A 14,300-nucleotide genomic window follows, 5' to 3' on the forward strand; every position below is an offset into this window, starting at 1 on the left:
TGTTGAAACTGTACTTCCAATTTGATTTGAAACTGTCTCATTGCTATCTGTTTATCAATAAAATTTTGAAAAAAAATAAACTTTAAAAAGTATATTTCCATTTTCTGTTGACTTTATATTACTTCTTCCCTGTCTTTTATACACACATACACACACACATATGGAAAAAAGTATGTGTATAACCCAACATAAGATTAGTACTGTTTCATAGAAATCTGCAATGACCTTTAAATAAGGGTTCATCTAATATATCTTTTACATAGTCCTGCATAATTGTCATTTTGAGAGCTCTTTATTGTTCATCCAGGAGCATACTGCAACTTCTCTTGCCTTTTGAATTATGCTCTTTGTTATTTCCTATATGCTACTTCTGGAGGTATTAAAATATTTCAAGATTGTATAACTAGAAAATCTTACTTTTAGTTTTCAAAGGTATGTTTGCTAAGTATAAATTCAAAGAGAACATCTTTTCTTTTAGTCCTTTAATTAATCTAGTTTCTTACACCCTTGGTCCCTTTTTTTCTTTCCAATGTGGAATAAGATGCTATTTAACTTTGTTCTTCCACAGCTAATATTTTTATGTATATGCTTTAATGATTTTTTTTTCTTTACAAGAAGTTTTGGACAATTTCATTTTTGTTCATCTTGGTGTGATTTTATTTAAATGTCTTTGAAAAAGGTTCATTTTTCTTGGAAATGTGGTAGTATAAGTTGAACTAAATTCAGAAATTTTAAATTTTTTTTAAAAATGCAGTTCAGGAAAGGTAGGACAGCCCTGCACAGTCTAGTCCCATCTCATCTGCCTCATTCATGGGGAAGCTCAAAGAAGCGCCCTCAGCCTCTAACAGAGCTCTTGGCCCCTGAAGCCTGTTATGATTTCCAAACTTCTTTTTGGAAGGTCTCAAAATCATGGCTTCAAGACTCTTACATTGAAATGCATGAGTCTGGGCAGAGTTGGCCCCTGAGCCAATCATCCAGAAACACGTCAGCAAGAATTGCTCCAGTGTGTCCCAGTGGCCCCAGTGACACAAACACAGAACAGATAAGAGGAAGACCAAGGAGGACACTAATCATAGTGGAGTTCATCTGTAGTCAGTGGGTGCTGGCCAGGCATCCAAAGCAGTGTGACCAGTTCCTGTCTCTTGGATTTGTTTTTCTACTCTCAATTCCAAAATATGCCTCATTATTTTAGAGTCATCTAGATGAGAATCCCTGCCAGAAGAGACCTGGGCCCCAGAACACATGCGGACGGCTCAGGAATGTCCCTCACCAGCAAGCCACAGATAGCTTCCGCACTGATGCTCAGGCACAGGTGTCACAGGGCCTCCACACACATGAATTCCACCTTTCCCTGGACCTATGCACTTCATCTGGGGCCATGAGTCTAGAACCAAGGATATTGGGCTCCTGACCAGTGTATACCGTAGAAGCACCATACTGCCCTGTCTGCCGGAGAATGACCCCGGAAGACACAACATCCTCTGGCAGCTTCCAGCCTATGGTGGCCACACAGGGCTGCAGAACCAACTGCTTGCTGTAACTCTTGGCTCAGGCACCTCTGCCCTTGGGCTGCCCCATCCCAGCTACCTCCTCCTCCTCCCTCCTCCTCCTCCTCCTCCTCCTCCTCCTCCTTTCCTTCTTCCTCCTCCTCCTGCTCCTCTTCTTCCTCTTCCTTATCTTCCTTCTTCACCTCCTTCTTCTCCTCCCTAAAGTGCTACCCACACTGCTCTTCTTGCTCTGAAAGTCTACCCTTGTCATAGCCTGGAACATGCCCTAGTCTCTCCCACTCCTTTTTCCTTTTATTTTTCTCTGTCTTCTAATACTAAAGATTAAATCCAATGGCAATTGTACTGAGCTACATTCCCCGCATTTTTTAATACTTTGTTTTAGACAGTCTTGCCATATTGCCAGGTGGACTAGGCTGGGCTAGAACTTGTGATCCTCTTGCTTCAGCTTCCCAGAATACTGGGATTACTGGCATGAACCACCAGACCTGGAAATCTCTTGCTTTTCACCGATAATACCCATAAAGTTTTTGGTGTTAATTTTATTTTAGTAACTTCTTTCCAGATGACCCAAATGACATAAATTGGAAAGAAAACCATCATTTTACTGAATCTCTGAGACTTCAAATGCCCTTTGCCTAGGAAAGTGCCACTCATCACAGAGGCCTGGGCAGTACTGTGATTTTATCAGAAGTAGGGATCCCAGCACCTCCTGACCTTGCTTTGCACCTGCACCCTTGCCACAGAAACATGTACTGCTGTGTGCACTGCCCTACCAGCCCTTCATCACAGCACACGTTTCGTCATAGCGACTCTTCAGTGTTTTGATAACTGTGTTTTCATTTAGTCTCTTTCTTTTGTCATCTACCTATTGTAGTGTGTGCATGTTAAAGCCTTCTTCTGAGAAAGGGTCCATGGGCTTCACCCCAACCAGCCATATCACACCCTCACTGCACAAGGACCATCCAATATAGAGGGTAAAAGTTCTCAGACCCTGCACAGAGAATGATGGCACGAAGGCAAGAGGGGCATATCTTGCTCTTCTGGATTGGTTCTCAGGTACTGTGGCAAAGGCAGCTCTCAGCCATCCTTGCTCATCCTCTGAGCTTGGGGGAATCTGTTCACCCCCTTCCAGCTGGCACCCTAATGTCCCCTCAGGTGCAGGTCCCCCAAGCCAGCTACTTCCCAGCTCCCCAGATGGGACAGGTAGGACAGGCAGCTCTGCTTCTCAGATGCCTGTCATGCTCACCCAAGGACATCATTTTTCAATTCATGACAACCCTTGAATTTTTTTCCTTCAAGTTTGCCAGATTCCATGGCAGGGAAAGACGCAAGCTCCCACTAGAGGAGCCCTTAACAGCACCACTGTGCCCCAATTTTCTGCCTGGCTGCCCTGTCAGCCATTGCACTCAGCTGCACAATCCCTTGCCTTTGACCAGCAATGCTCATGGGCATTCTGTCCTCCTGCCAGTGCCACCCAACACTGGCATATGCCCACAATGAAGGATGTAGACTTCAAAATTCATTCCAGGCAAAGCCCCAGCCTTTCTCATGTTCCTGAAGATGTGCCAAACACACAACTGTGCTTGCTTCCCCCAAGCCTGGACTGCAGCACTGTGCTCCTTGCCTGATTGAGCTCAGTGCGGCCTGGGTTCCTCCTGCAGGCCCTCGCCTGTGCCAGCTCTGCGCCATGCCTCCATGCAGTAGCTCCAGGTAGCCACCTGCATCCACTTTGTTATCCCGTCTGCTCCTGATACTGTTCCACTCCTTGGAACTCTTCCTGAGTGTTCAGCACCACACAGCAGTAAATGAGCAATTGCACACTCAGGTGACCATAGTAAGAAAACCGGCATTCGTCCTCCCCAGAAACATCCAAGCTCACATTTGCAGGATGCTAGTTCTAGCCACAGAATAGCCACAGGCCCCTACTGTCCAGTTTTAAAGCTCAAGTGCAAAGCCACTATGTGTAGAATCAGTGTCCAGTGCTGCCAATGCATTGAGCTAAATCATACACTCATTCTTCTTATGTGCCTTAAAATAGGCAGACTCGGGAGGAAGAGGTAGGCTTCTACATGAGGTGTATGGGAACAACCTCCCACCCATAGCACTCAAACTACAATTTTCTGTGTGTGTAGAGCTCAAAGGTGCACACTGAAGGTGAAGCATTCTGGCCTTGAACAAAAAAGATAGAGTGGGGCCAGGGAGATAGCTCGGCACACTAAGCACGTGCCTGGCAAGCACAAGGACCTGTGTTCAATCCCTATACTGCATACAGTGCCAGGCCTGGGCGCTGAGCCAGCCACCAAAGCTGGGTATGGTGGCACAAACTTGTAATCCCAATGCTGGGGAGGCTGAGACAGAAGGATCACTACAAGTCTGAGCGGCATAGTGAGACTCTGTACCAAATAAATAAATAAATAAATAAATAAATAAATATTTGTTAAAAAAAATAGCAGTGCAGGAAGGACAGTGATGACCTCCAGTCGCCCTCAAGGCACACTCAGAATTCTTTTCCTTTGGCTTGAAAGCAAGCTCACAGCATGCTCTTCAGGACCACAGAATCTCAGATCTTGAAGTAGCAGCTCGGGTACAACACCCATCTTCAGCTGTGCTGCTTTTGTGACCACCTGCCTGACTTAGTCTCTGATCAGCAGCAAAAACGGCTGTGATCAGGCACAAAAGCAGGGCCCATATGAAGCAGTGGGTTTCTGCCCAAGACCACACACAGCTCAGTCTCCCATGCCTGTTGGCTGAGACAGAACAGTAAGAAAGAACTTCGACACTGTCTTGCAAACACCACCTCTGGAAGTGCTCCAGGGCAAGCCTTCATGCCTCTGAGTCTGGTTTCCTCATGTGCCAAGTGGGGCAATGTTCCTGGCATTGTGGGGATGTTTGAGTCTTTGGGGAGATGCTGAGTATAAGGTATCTGCAAGCCAGCCAAGCCTTCAGTGTAAAGAGATGGGTCAGCTGCCAGCCAGAGGCACATGAGCGGCTGAGCCCCACTGACCCCAGAGGGCATTCCTGGTCTTCTGCTTTCCCTGTATCTGAGAAGTGCAAATTCTGACTTCTCATTCTTACTATCTGGAATGGACACATGTGGCATTCACACAAAGACAAACTGGCCCAAGTCCCCTGTGTGCACAATGTCCCTGCCCCTCTGCTGCCGCAGGACCTGCTCTCCTAGCCCCCTCCCTTGTGGGCAGGTTGACCATAGGTGATGGCCTCACTTCTCTCCTGAGGTACCAGATATAGCACCTGAAGCTAAGGACAGTAACAATAGCAACACAGTTACTGGTTTACTGGGGATCTCTGAGCCAAACATTTCATGAAAATGATGTTATGAAAAAAATTGCAAAACAGGAACTGCTGTTTCACAGATGAGGCAATGGAGACTTAAAGATGTGCAGTCAGTCTCAAGTCATGGAAGTGTCAAGGTGTGGGAAGTCAACATTGAAATCCAGGTCTGCTCTCATTCATAGACTTCATTTTCTGCTATTCACTGCACAAGCTGAACCTGCTGAAGACAAACCCAAACTGGGCAATTGTGGTGGGGCTGGCAGGTTAGCAGAGCACACTGGTGAAAGCATGGAATCTTCCCAGACAGAAGATGGATAATGGACAGATTTATAGATGACTGATTCATTATAGGTAGGTATGATAAATGCATAAATGAATGAACAAATGATAGATGAAAAATGGACAAGGGATGGATAGGTTACACAGGTGAAAAAATGAGTGGAGAAATGGATAAATGATAGATTAGATGATTGTTAGTAGATGATAGATATCCTTTCCGTTTTTATTAATCTTAGTTTATGCTTCTCTAGCCTTCCCATGTGCATTGTTCACCAGCCTGCTGAGTATGGCCAAGCCTTCACCACAGAATAGGCCGTTGCAAGGCCAGCTGGCACACGCCATGGTCAAGGTGCATCTCCTGTAATCCTCACTTTGGGTTTCTTTTAAACTAGAAGGAGAATTTTAAGATACTTTCAAAGTACTGCAATAAAAAGCAAAATCTGTCTATACTTTTATGATTTTTCAAACTTCTTGCAATTACTTTGCCAGACCTGATCGAGCAGAAGTTTTTCTTTTTTTAGTGACTTCCATAAGCTTTCAATTAAGTAGGACCAGTGAGATAGCTCAGCAAACTAAGCACCTGCTCCAGCAAGAGCAGGGACCAAGATTTGATCGCTGGCACCACATGCCACGCCGGCCCCACCCTCGGGTGCACTGAGCCTACCACCATGACTGGGACGGTGGTGCACACCTGTAATCCCAGCACTGGGGAGGCTAAAACACGAGGAGCACTGTGAGTCTGAGCTGCATAATGAGACCCTGTACCAAATAAATTAAAAATAATAATAATAAAATAAAATCCAAGCTTATTTTCAACATCTGGCCTCAGTTATGTCTTCCAGGAAATGATTCTCCTCTTCCATGCCTGTGATATAAATATGTTGTTATTACAAAATGTTAAAATGATACCATTTCCAAGTCCCAAAGAAATCATGGCTTGATTTGATTAGGATTCATTTCATGCAATAAACAATCATACAAAATAGGTGTTCCATCACATCTGCCAAACACTGACATTCTCTCTAGTGAAATCCGTCTGACATTTCATGATGAAGGATGAAAGGAAAAGGAGCAGGGGCTGAGCTACTTCTGCTCCTTCGTCTTTCCACATGAGATACTCCCAGAACTGCTGAGACCACTTAGCAAAGATGCCCAAGTGCTCCCTAGGAGGAAGCGAGATGTTCCTGCCCCAATGGAGGCGGAATTGGGAAAATGAGGTGCACACTCTTTCTGCATCTATAACTCCAACCCCCTAGATCAGATTGCCTGTCAATAGAGAAAATTACAAATGTACTCACCTGGCTGACATCTATTAGTGATTTTTAAGCTGGGGTTTGTTTAGTTCTATTAGATTGCAACCTCAATCCAGAGAAGACAGCACTGCCGTCTGCACTTTCTAAAGCTGTACATGTGCTGTCACACAGCCCACACTACACTACACCGTAAAATCCTGAAAAGGCAGTGATTTTGCCTGGGACGAAAATGTATTCCCCATATAAAATGCAATTAAATGACTGTCCTGTTTCTGCCTTGCACAAGGAAGAGGTCCACAGGAAGCCAAACCAATTTAGACCAAGGAATTCTGAGTCAATTTAGTTTAATTATGAGAGTTGAACACTACTACAGATTCTGCCCCGTTAATAAATGATCCTGGTTAATGAATGATTCTGGTTAAATTGTAGCTCTTTCACCAACCACTTTCTTTATTGCAAATGTCTCAAAAAATTGGCTAAGTGGAGTTAATAGAGAACATGTGTATGAACTGAATTCATAAAAAGGTTCACACATGTACATGGAGAAGCAGATTGAAGGTGACCGGTTAGGGAGGGTGGGTTTTAACTTTTTTTTCACAAACACATTCAAGTTTAAGCACATAACATGAATTGTAGCCATCCTCACTACATCCAGCTCAACACAAATGCAGCCTCCTCAGTGCCCTTGAGACTCACACTCTTCAACTGCATCTCTTCAAAATTCACACTCTGGAACAGGACAAAGCTCACCCACTGTCTGTCCCCAGAGTCCCACATGATGTCATTTGCACTTCTTCCTTGGCCTCCAGCAGACCCACAAGTCTGCCTGCCCCTCTCTGAACAGTAGGAGTCCAACAGTGAAAAGTCAGAATGGTCAAACTGAGCAGCCACAGAGGCTGGAGGCACATCAGACCCACAGGAAAGTTACAGATAAGACATCAGTGTGAGGTGGGCCCAGGGATTTTTTCACCCTGCAGGCAAGGGAGAGGGAGAAGCTCCACATGGCACTTTTATCACCTCTTATTAGTGAAAACTGACCTCCACTGTGGCACTTGAGCTTCAGGGCACCAAAGAAACTATCCCCTCTCTAGACAGCTATATTCTGTAAGACCAAGAGGGGTCAGTCAAGGGAAGACAGAGCAAGAGTGAGTTTTAGGGAAGTCATAAGGTGTTGGAACCAGCTAGGAAACACTATTGAAACTTTGTATGGCCCCATTCTGCATGGGATCCACCTCTCTCCCCTTTATTGTATGATCTCATGTATATGAAATTTCTATAATAGGTAAATCCATATAGACAAGAGAGTAGCTTTCAAGGTCCAGGAAGGGTGGGGAGTGACTGTGATAGTGTGATAGGGACAGGTTTTCTGTGAAGTGATAAATTTTCTGTGAAGAGGTAGTGCTGCTGTCATCCAGCACTGTGACAGAGGAGACGAAGGAAGGGAAGTGTCACAAGGTGAACCTGGCTACCCCATGCCCTCTGAGCTACTTCCCCACAATCAAGTCTCAGGCAGAGCAAGGAGCTGACTGGGTGAATGGCTCAGGCACAATGAGAACAAGATCTTGTAAGGACTACCAGACCTAGTGACTGCGGAGGAGAAAGGGGCACAGACGGCTCCTTTATACCATCTGCCCCAATAAAAATGAGGTTGATTAAAGGAGCAGTGCTCCAAGGGCATGTGCCTGTCACTTACACCTTATGTTTCTCACTGTACTAAATACACAAAATGTGTTTCTGCCGCCAAGAGTTGTTAGAAACCTTATTCATGCCCCATGAAAGCAAAACCAAAAAGCAAAATCAAAAGATATAATCATTTCCCATTTAATGACAAAGGTCCATCCTTACCACTAAGTCATTAAATGAATCTGTCGCTAGATGAGGAATTGTATATAGTATGTACATTACAATAAGCAGAACAAAGGAAATTTCAACAGAATGACTGATTTTATTTGCATAGGTCTTACAGGCAGTACTGCAATATATAACAAAAGATAAAATGACAGCACTACACTGTACAGGACAATCAGCCAGAATTCCAGGACTGTACTGAAGAAGCCATCATCAGGCTGCACTGCCCCTCACATCCCTGCATCATAAGTCTGAAAGGCAGGTCATGAGTCTGAACGGGCGGCTGTAGTCATAAGTCAGAATGGTCATTAAACAGGTGGGCCATTCAATGAGGAGTATCTGTGCCATGTCATTAGTTCTCCAGACAATACTTTCAGCAGACACACCTCGCGGCTCTGAGCACAGAGATGAGTAGCTGGCACACAGAGCCTGCCATCCGGAACACGCAGGAAGACAGTTGCACTGCGAGCCAGCATGCTGCCCACTCCTGAAGCCTCGTTCTATCAGCATACAACGGACTCTCCCTGGAAGCAGCCTGCAAAAGGCCCACTGAAGAGCTGCGCAGCCGCCCATGTGCCAGTCTGTCGCGAAAGGAAGCTGAGCGCTCTGGAAGAAAGCCAGATGGCTGGGGTCATGGGGCCCACGCCCCCCGGGCACAGCAACACTGTGCAGCAACGCGTAGGGCCTGAACATACCTGGAAAGGGTGAGGTGCTCTGGCCTCCAGGCAACCTCACACGGTGAAGGTCGCCACTGCTCACGTGCTCAGCCAGACACCAAGAGAAACTCCCACCCTGCCATGATAGCCCAGGAGCCCAGTGTTTGCGGTAGTTTTGTAACGTGCTGTGGCTTCTGATGGTATCAAGTCAGGCTTTCCGCTAAACACATGGCCTTTACTCAGGAAAGATGCTCATTTTTCCCACTGTTAAATAGTGGGGAGGGAGAGGGCAAGCCTAAGTAAGTCAATCTCATAAGATGTTCTTGAGAAAAATCTATTATTTGTTTTTATTGTTCCTGCTTTATCCAACAATGCTTGACCCCAACTCAAGATGTGATTGTTATTAAGGGAATTATCAGACAATGGCGATGCTGGCCAGGGGGAAAAAAAATCAATAAATGCAGACAGAAAATACAGTTGCAGACAGTGGTAGATGCCAGATGGAGCTAGAAAGAAGTGGCCTGGCCCTAATTAGGTGAACAACCACAGAAAAGTCATTTTTGTCTTGCCCTTCTGAGCTCCTATGAAAGATAAAACTCTACTGCTATAATCTCAATGTTGATTTCCCAAAAAAATTCATACACTGAAACATGATGCTGACATAGTGCTAGAAAGAGGAGGGCCTTTCAGAAGCCATTAAATGATGAAGACTACCTTTATAAATGGTGCTAGTGCCCTTACAAGAGAGGCCTCAACAAGGTCATAAGCCCCTCACCATGGGAAGACAGAGAAGGCTCATTCGGGAAGAACAGGTCCTCAGCAGGAGCCAGACCTGCTGGTACCTTCGCCTTGCACTTCCCAGGTTCAAGAATTGTGAGCAACACATTCTGCTGGTTGCTCACCTCAAACAGATTAAGCTACCTATCAGTGCTCAAGGAAAGCCCCATCTTTCATACACCCACATACATAAGAGCTACCCATGATAAAGAGCCATCCTTGTTCTGAAGGAAGAATGTTTCATAGGCGATCAGTGGTTGGAACAGATCCTCTGAGACCAACAGCCCATGAGCTCACTCGCTGAGAACAGGGCCTTCATCACTTTTAGAGATCACCATGGCCTTTCGTGTAAAGGAGTGAAGTCTCTTCATTATTTATCAGTCAGACACTAAGACTACATGCTTCTTGGCTATAGTAACTCTTCACTAGTTGAAATGTCTATGTAAATCTTTTGCTTGTGTTCCTAAAAATTCCCATGTCTATGGTACTACTCTTCCATTCATTAAACCCCAGAAATTAGGCCACAGGAGAAATGGAAGAAAAATTTTAAATCACAGCAATAAAAAGGGCTGAGCGTGGAAGGGTGACTCTCGAAAATATGCAGCTGGGTGTGATGGCACACAGTTGCCGGCCCAGCACTTGGGAGGCTGAGGCAGGAGGACTGTGTGAGTTTGAGGCCAGCCCAGACTACAAAGTGAGGCCCTCTCTCAATGTTAGCCTGAAAAGCCAGATAGGAAAGACTATGTGTATGAGCTCTTTATGTGATATATAACAACAGGTCAAGATACCTATGACAACAGACATCACAGTGAAACAAAATGACACTGTAAGATATTTAAGCACAAAAGCTTTATATTACGTTTGATTAAAAATTTTACCTCTATTAAAAGAATACAATGAACAACCAATTTTCTATTTTATTTGTGATAGTTCTAAGATAAAAGCTTAGTGTAATTTCTAATTTATTGTTATTAATTCCATTTCTGCTTTTAAAACATAATTCACAGGTACATAATGATCGATAGCCTTCCTTTTCAAAACAGTAGGCTCTTGCTACTCAGAATGTGTCAGGGAACCATCCCCTAGAATAAGAGGTGTTCAAGGATGCAGCCCCTGGGTTGGGGGCCCTTCTGCTCCAACAGAACATAACATGAATGGACACCTTGAAAAGCCAAGTGTGTGGAGCACAGAAGCCATGGATCTTAGCCAAGAGTGGGCCTCAGGGGAGGCAGGCCCCTAAAAGGAGTCTGGGCTTTAGTAATTTCCCCACTACATAAATGGATATGTAGTCAGAGATGGAGCTAGGAATACAGAGATGACAGAGGTCCAGCTAGAGAGCTGGATGTTTAGACTGGATATAGGTGACATGTCGATATAAATGTGTGTTTGCTGGTCCTATTAAGCCTCATTTTTGCTAAATGTTTGAATGTTACAAAACAGTTTCCTTCCTCCTTACTCAATTCCTATGTGTGAATAGCAAACAGGCCTATACTCCTCAAAAGTCTCAAGAAATTAGCTAATGCGATTAAAAGGAACAAGTACAGAATCACTGGAACGTCGCACCTGCCGCCCCAGTGAGTTATTGGCCTCTTAAACATCTATAACCCACCCCGCCAGTGATATCCTTTATTTACCCTTAAGGCACTTGGCAGCTGCTAAATGGCTGTCTATGGCAGTTTGGTGGAAACAATAATAATACATTATAAATCAATGAAAATGAAGTTTTTGCTGTGATAATCTGATATAGATTTGCCAACATTTGTATGAAATTCAATTCTGTTTGATTGCATCAGCATATGCTTCATAGCACTTCTAGCACTATTGATTTTGAAGGTTCTTATCCATATGTCTAAATTATTTCTATTACATCTTTGCATTACTGTTTAGAAATAACCTAGGTAAACTGAAGCCATTTATCCCATTTTCAGTTGCATTTTTTTCTGGTTCATTCTAGTAAAATGCTCAGGTTTTATTCTGAATGGAAAGAAATGTCTTTCTTAAAAGTCTCCCTTTCTTTAACAATAGATAATGCCAAGCTATAATTGTAATGTGCCTATTTCCATTTTTAACTTTTATTGTTGTCCTTATTATCATTGTTATAACTTTCTGAGTACATCACTCAGAAAGTGATGTACTGTTATGAAGGGTCAGATTTTCAAATAGCACTTTAAATGATTTCAGAATCTACAGCTACATATTAATCTTTTTCTTTAAAAAAAATGTGATGTACATCTTACCAAGGGCCAATTCATATTTGAATATGCTGAATTTCCACTGCAGATCAAAAAGAAAAGAAACCCAAAGGGGAAATTCTTGCATCTATAAGGCAGATTTTCAGAGTCTCCTACAAACTTGGCCTCACCTGCACAGCATCCTCACTGTGGGGAGCAGACTGTGTGACCACACTGAAGAAGGGAACAGAGTCGGGATCTGTGGGGTCAGGACTGTCACATCTTCAGGTTCCTCCCACATGAAATCTCCTTGGTGTACACACTCATTTCTCCTTCACTCCGTTTTTGGTTCATACTGCCTTATGTAGTGGGAACATGTGGGAAAGGGAAAGTTAATATATTCACATAATGAGGCTTTTCTGCTTTAAAATGAAATTGATTTCTAAATAAGTGCATCAAGAAGTTAGCCTACCATATGGCCTTAAAAGATTTCGGAGTCTCAGTTTTTTCAGGTTGCATGATCTTTGCTTGCCCACTTGCAGCACTCTCACTCACATAGAACCTGCCAGCTTTTATAAGCCAGCCTCCATAATGTAAGGAAAGCAATTTTTATGATAACAATAGCCTTTTAAAATGAAAATAAATCAAGGGCACCCAAGACCACCAAAACTCCAGAGGTAAACTTTCTCTGCCTTTAAATTCTTACTTGCATGTGAAACAAAAATCACCATCAAGTATCACATATCAACTTAAAACGCATGATTTTTATCTTCTCTAAGATAAATTCTACTTATGAACAAGAATAGGTGGCCCACAATCATTTTCAAGAAAATGCAATATAAAAAGTTAAGTGTTTTATTTCTTAATGCATCACTTTTTAAAATCCGCGGTCCTTAATTTTGAAGCAATTCCTCTTGCAGGACAAAACAACAAGAGATACAATTGCTGTAAGGCAACATGTGTCCCTCTCTGCAGGGTGGAAATGCTGCCTAAAAGCATAGAACGCAAAACAATGGATGAAGCCTCAAGAGGCCATGAGTCCGGCCAGGGCCTCTAAGCAATTGAGCCGAGACAATCCCAGACAGATGGTTGTCTCTTCTGTTCTTGCACATCTCCAGGGACAAGGAGCAAAGAAGCACCCTTGGGAACATGTTATGGGTTAAATAAGCCTTTCACCTGAGCTTCTTTGAGCTCTAAAGCTAAGCTGGAAAAATCATAAAGCACATAAATATCTACATACACAAAATTCTGTAAGTCTCTCTGCCTGTCAGAATTATGATTTTTAATAGAGCTAGAGATGGAGTGAGTTCTCTTAATTTCATTTGATAATAAGGCATCAGTTTCTCTATAAGATAAATAGATTTGGCAAAGCATATTTTTTAAATCATGCACTAACTTATTTAACTGAATCTTAACCCAATCAAATAAGACCTCAACATATACATCTGAACCTTTGGTGAGTCCTCACCAAGAACTGTCAATAACATCCTTTTAGTTGGTTTTTCATACGCACATAAAGCTTTAAGATTAAACATATGTTTTTAAAAAGTAAAAGCATAAAATTTTTTGATCAGATTTAAAGTTTTAAATGTTCATGTATAACATCATTAATAACTACTGTATATTTATTTGGTAATCTAACGACGAGAGAGTTTAACAAAATTACTAATTTACAGACTAATTCCTACCTCTTCTGATTCAACTTCATACTTTATCAAAATCCTTTTTTAAAGAACTTATATGAGTTTACAAATCAGTTTATGCTTAACTATATTCAATTCATGTGCACACTGAGCATTTACCAAGCACTGCTCGGGGACTGTCACAGGTATGTTGAACACAACAGTAATGCAGGAAATTCAGACATTTGTAAGCTAACTACTGCCTTGCTTGACATAGCCCACATTCTTATCATCTTTCTTTTACGAACTTAAAGGGTGAAGCACCACAAACATGAAGCCTTTCCTATATTCTAAGAGCCAGAATTTTTAGAGCTAGAAAATAAAGCATTTGCCAATACCAGGCTCCAAGTTGTCTGTTGTTCTTTTGTACACATAACTGCCTAAATACAATACCTTGTTGATAAAATGTACATTTTTATACTCTCAAGTTAAGCTTAGCACCTGGGTCATATACAGATCCAATAAATATCTTCTGAGAGTGACACTTAATATAAAGATGAGCTGATGACAAACCCACTACCATAAAGACAGCCCTAGTTTTGACAGGGATTTTGATCATTCCCACAATATTAAAAATAGAAAGAGCCATTTGTTTGTTTGTTGCAGTGCTAGAGATTGAACCCAGGGCCTGGTACACACTAGGCCAGTTGTCTATCACTGAGCTACATAATCCCCAGCCTGGTTTATGTTTTTAAAATGCCACCCCTTGCCCATTGTGGAGTTCTTCTTACTCTACTACTCGCTCCTCGTAGTGTTTGGACATTGTTACCATTCTAATGACCAGAGCAGGGCATGACTGAGTCATGACTACACAGTTGACTTCTTACCTTCC

This window comes from Octodon degus, unplaced genomic scaffold, assembly GCF_000260255.1.
Source record: "Octodon degus isolate 3935 unplaced genomic scaffold, OctDeg1.0 scaffold00120, whole genome shotgun sequence".
Taxonomy (NCBI): domain Eukaryota; kingdom Metazoa; phylum Chordata; class Mammalia; order Rodentia; family Octodontidae; genus Octodon; species Octodon degus.